This window comes from Ctenocephalides felis, unplaced genomic scaffold, assembly GCF_003426905.1.
Source record: "Ctenocephalides felis isolate EL2017-DRISC unplaced genomic scaffold, ASM342690v1 CF-g0.4_SCAFFOLD_01170, whole genome shotgun sequence".
Classification (NCBI taxonomy): Eukaryota; Metazoa; Arthropoda; class Insecta; order Siphonaptera; family Pulicidae; genus Ctenocephalides; species Ctenocephalides felis.
Genome location: NW_020537324.1, coordinates 21,319,141 through 21,325,127, shown reverse-complemented (window position 1 = coordinate 21,325,127; position 5,987 = coordinate 21,319,141). Strand labels below are relative to the sequence as shown.

General features: G+C 26.3%; 1 long non-coding RNA gene across 2 annotated transcripts; it reads right to left on the bottom strand.

The window, feature by feature from the left end:
• Positions 1–1,261: 1,261 nt before the first annotated feature.
• Positions 1,262–4,928, bottom strand: LOC113368269. 2 transcript variants are annotated; one of them, XR_003366376.1, is made up of 5 exons: positions 4,832–4,928; positions 4,596–4,764; positions 3,011–3,100; positions 1,397–1,548; positions 1,262–1,332 (listed from the first exon to the last, which is right to left on the bottom strand). It is a non-coding gene; the product is annotated as an uncharacterized LOC113368269 (long non-coding RNA). The 2 variants fall into 2 exon arrangements; XR_003366377.1 differs by having other exon boundaries at positions 4,596–4,723; positions 4,832–4,852.
• Positions 4,929–5,987: the final 1,059 nt, after the last annotated feature.

The window sequence follows — 5,987 nt, the reverse complement described above, 5'->3', positions numbered from 1 at the left end:
TGAAAAACCATAGTCTATTTAAAATGGTCAAAGTCATAACTACATTAACCTCGTCGAAGAACGAATTAATGAGTATATTAATGTTTATATAAACATCAGCAAATATATTTATGTTTATAATACCTGTAAGGTGTGTCTCTAATATATACAACTAAAAATGGTGTGAAAATGGTGAATGAAACCCTCGAAATAAAGTTTAATTACTTTTATTCAAAGCTTCCAATCAATATATCACAGTACTTTAATAATACAATAATGAAAATGAAATTAAGTTATATTTACAGTTAAGAAAAGTGCATCATTCAAAGGATTAATAGAAAACGCAATATTTAATTCAGAGTATATTTAAGTCATCGGTCCGACACATATGTTTAAGGCACTTAAACAACACAAGGGATTGCAAAAATGCTTAGTGTATATAGTACACGCTTTACAGTCAATTTAAACATGTAAAAAAAGAAAACAAACTGTTTTACACAATTGTCTATACTAAAAAGTACACCCAATAAGTATCATTAATAACACGGGAAACCTCTAAAATTCGGATATGTTTAAATATCTTTGTAATTTACGTTACAAATTAAATTAAATACAATATATCCATTCATTATTTCATTAACATCTAAGCACTTAACTATTTATTACACAGTAGGCATCTTCTCTGGTGACAAGACGGACGGACAAACAGCATAATTAGTAGATCAAATGAATGTTTTCACTCATGAGCAACTTGAGAGTTGAAGAACACTTGGTTTAGCCTATAAACAAAAACAAAAACAATAAATTAGTAATAAGTCTCATAAAATATACTATAATAATAAATTATCTGATTAATCATTCAGTGATGACTTCCAAGCAACCTCAGTAAGACCTTCATAGTAAAACTCAACAAGTGGTTGTTAGTGAGGTTAGTCATGTTATTGAGTTAATAAGAGTTAAGTTAATAATGCATAATTATAGGCAGTTATTAAAAAAAAAAACACTTGCGAGTCATTCACATGAATGAGTATTTTGAACTCATTGATTTTAGAGCTTCAGGGCGGTAATAGTTGAATTGAGAGGATCTGCAAAGAAGGAAGAAACATTTAAGGAATGTTTGCATTTATACTGGTATGAATAAACACATACCTGGTAAAATGTTTCTGGAAAGATTCCTGGTGAAGGAGTCAGTGTGCAGAGCATTGGTAGTTGATAGAACCCGGAAAAAAATTAAACATGTTATTTATTGTTCACATTTATACTGATTATGGATAAAAGCATACTTCATATAATATTTTCAGAACGATTCCTGGTGAAGGAGTCAGTGTGCAAAGCAGCAGTAGTTGAAAGGACCTAAGAAAAGAAAAGAATTATTTTAGCAACGTTTGCATTTATACTGGTTATGGATAAATAATACCTGATAAAATGTAAACATTGATGTTGTATAAAGATTTCATAAAAGTGCTTATGCGTTACCAAAGAATCCCTCATGACGCTTTCCAAATATTTTAATCGTTGTATCATTCTAGCTGATTGTGGTGTAATAATCACAGTGGCCGATAAATATGCCTAAAAAACAAATTTTGGTCCAAAAATTTTTTGGTCAAAAATATTTTGGTTAAAAAAATTTTAGGCCAAAAAAATTTTAGGCCAAAAAAATTTTGGTCCAAAAAATTTTAGTCAAAAAAATTTTTGTCAAAAAAATTTTTGGTCAAAAAGCTTTGGTCAAAAAAATTTTGGTCAAAAAATAATGGGAAAAAAAATTTGGTCTAAAAATTTTTTGATCAAAAAAATTTTTGGTTTCTAAAATATTTTCAAACTAAAGAAAACATTTGTTTCCAAAAGCTTTTTTCCAAAAAAGTAATTTTTTTATTTCTAAAATTTCTCAAAATTATAATTTTTTCAAAAATTTAATTTTTGGTACGGAAAGTTGCAGCAATTTGCCTTAAGGCAAGATGCCATACACCACTAGTTTATATTTAAAATACGCCTGATCACACAGTAAATTGATACATTTTCACAGTTTTCACTACCAATGAACAAGCATAAGATAGCATTGCCATGACAACGCTATGTTATGAGACAGAATTGCCCCAATAATGATTGAAAAGTAAGTTTTATAATATAAAAAAAACTAAAGGAATATATATAGTAGCTGGTCCGGCAAACGCTGTTTTGCCATAAGAAAACTTTTAGTATAAATCTAACTAATTAACTTGTAGAATGTAGAAAAATGTGTAGTGGTATATCAGTGAAATTTTATTAATTATTCAATTTTTCAAAAGTTAAATTTTCAAAGAGATAAATTAAAGAGATAAAGCTGGGCAACTCTTGATAAAAATTGAATATCCATATATATCCATGACTTTTTAACATAAAACATTGATAGGAAAAATGTGTATGTTTTTCACACGTTTGATTTAAGTGAAAAGGCATGGATCCATGATATACAAATTAAAGCATTTTCAAACAATTAACACTTTCAAGCCATATACCATACTTTCGACAATCTATACCATTTTTAGACATTTTTTTTTTCAAAAACTGTTCACAGATTTTAAAATTGATATTAAATTTTACAAATCAATAACACTATGAAAAATCCATGGATAACTGTCCATCTAATATTGCAATATAAAAATTATGAAATTAATACAATTTAAAATATCTAATAATATCTAAATAATGATATATCTAAATTATAATTTCTAATTTGAAATTATAAAATTAGAAAATTATAATAAAATAAAATAATGTAAATATAAAATAAAAATATAATTTAAAATTATTAAAAATAAATATTTTTGAAGACACTAAGATGAAAACAAATTATAAAAATAAAATTAAAAAAAAAATGAGAATAGTGATAATAACACTAAAACAAATAGAAAAAATATTTCAAATGACTTCAAATATGAAAACTAAATTTTTGAGCCTGTTATATTTAGATAGAGAATGTATATTTGTATTTATTTCTATTTGTATATATTTATTTTGATAAATAAATCAACTAAAGTATAACTTTGATTACCAGTTGGCTTGTGCTTGTACTTGTTCCAATCCAATCCAATCACCTTGCAATTTGATAATGCGCAATTTTTGTATTTCTGCAGGCGTATTTCTAAAAATAATAATAAAATTATATGAGTTATAAGCAGAATTGCACAATTGCAAATTGATGATAATAATTACTACTGTATAATTAAGACATTAACCAATTGACCAGTACCACAATTTATTGCAATATTGCATGGAATAAAACTGCAATATTTATTTTATTACAATAATGCAAAAAGTTATTTAAATTTATATTATTTTCGGTAATATAATATCTATATATATGTATACAAATTCACAAAAATCAAATTCTTTGGAATCTAAGTTGTTTTATTCAATTTTATTACTTTTTGCAAAAACTGATTAAAAAAAAAAACAAATTATATATTGTTATTTTTTAAATAATCACTCACTGAAAATTGAATTATTATTGGTAATAGTTTCAAGTCTTATACATGTATAGTTGAATGTATATTAAATTTCTAAAAAAGAATACATATGTTTTAGATTTGTTTTGTGAAATGAAATACTTTAAAACAACCATTTTAAAAAATAATACAAGTAAGAAAATTCATAAAATAAAAACATAATTGAATTTCAATTGATCGAAAAACAATTGAATAAAATACACACAGTAAAGGTAGCATTTTTCCTCAATGAATGTACATAAACTTTTGCACTTTGTACAAATATTACAAGCAAATTTGAGCTAAATCATTTCAAATAATGAAGAATTTTAAAAATATTTATCATAATCATAATCATAAAATATTAATTTAAATTTATCAAATTGTAATGAAAAAAAAAACATCAACTGTTGTAAATAAATTCAGCATAATTGTATAAATTTTCAAATCCATCACAAAACAATTTTTCCGGATTGTTAACAAAAACTAGTAACGTACTATACAATTAACAGAGCCAATCAATTTTCGATGGTATTAAATGAATTATTTGTCATCAAACTCGAGCAAACACTTTTTTAATTTGGATAATCTTGCACATGAAAGAGCGAGTGTACGTTGTACCTGGTTGTTCAATCCAGCTGTCAATAACCTACATGATAATATATTAGGCTAGGCTAGGCACATGTACTACTATGCTATTTCTATTAGTAGGAAGAGTTCAAATTCCCAGCTGTTTTAATAAATCAATACATTGTGTCTTTTGCAAAACAATTAAGGGTGCTTGAATTTAATTGTAAGTCCCGATGAATGGTTGCAATAAAAAAATTAAATTAGTTAATGCATAGCTATATAAAAACATTAGTCGAAACTGAACACGGCGTGAATGTGTTGAATATTTTAATGTGCTTTGCAGATGTCTTATAAATATGATGTGATGTAATTGTGTTTTCAAAATGATGTTCTGTTACAAATCAATATTGAAACTAAAAAATTTCAAATGATATATGTATCGGCTAAACTATGTGTATAAATATCTCAAACTGCGTATATAAACACTCTAAATATATGTATATATTGTGAACTCTAAATCTGATAATACATGTTTTTGCACAATTGGCTTGTTCGATCGTCATGCAAAACTAATCAACATACCTTAAGTCAAATTGCCTGAACTGAATTAGACAACTACCGTTTGATGAATGCGATCACTAGGATCACTGACTCACAAACTTCATGCCATAAATAGTATATTTGTGAAAGGCTTCAACTGATTTCAATTGCTAAAATTCCAAGATGATTAAAGAAAAATTTAATTCTTAATCTGTAAAATACAGAGATTTGTATTGAATTAAGATTAACAAATTGTAGATATATAATTATATACATACCTATACTCACTAAAGATTTCCTGCACTATTTGGAATCCATAAAAAATATGTCTTAATTGCTCCTTCATATTCATTTAAAATGAATAAGCTATTTAGTCTCCCCGCGAGTAAAAAAGTAGTTCCATGATAAAATACATTTGCTTAAAAATTAAGATTGTGTGGTCAATGTACACTCCACCTCACTACAATGCAAGGTTCTCCTGATATATAAATCAAAGTGAATTAGCACTAGCATTAGAGTTAGTGTAATGACATTTATTAAGCAATATAGAACACTGATTTGTCAGTAAAAGATTAACAAAAATAGGCAAATAAATTCTCGGTGCAGGGTAAAGTTACTTAGGTCAACCCTCTTAACAAAATTATGCTACATTATTTTGTGCAATTTAATTTGAAAAAATTTTTAGCGGCCATTAAATTTATATTTCATGGGCTTTTGTTTATCACGGAAATATAAATTAATTTTCTTAATACTTTATGATACTTATAGAAATTGTGCTTTTCGTATGGTTAAGGCCACCTATAGCTTAGACTTATTGCTAATACTACATAGAATTCAATCTAATTAAATTCTTTATTAATTACCAAGCCGAACATAATTTCTGAAATAAAACCCAAATAAAAAAATAAAAGAATGAATGTAATTCGCACAGAATGAAAAATGTTTATGCGATAACTGCAGTTATTAGCTTGTTGAAGCTTTGGAAAATTGTATCTCATTATTGCTTCGCATTTAACAAAAAAAAAAGCATGTAACACTCTGTATGATCCAGGTACGAGTATGTACAAAAAAATGTAATATATTATTCTAATTAAGTAAACTTTAATAAAAAAAATCTGAATCATGTAACTATCACGACTGGGTATAGTATCAGTGGAACTATTCACAAAATGCTTACTTTTTAAATTATGTTTTACAAAGTCGTCCAGTTGTAAATGTATGCATAGTCGACTTAATAAGAGCTTGATATTCATCATTATTAAACAAAATACCTCCGGGCCACAAGTTAAGCAATGGAACAATTTGAGCAACCTTATCCAACATAAATCGAGCACACAGATAGTAAAACTATAAAAAGCAGCTTCATGACAATATTTTCTTCGTGAAAATTCATTATTATTCATTAACTAAGTTAATGACATGACTAACTAATAT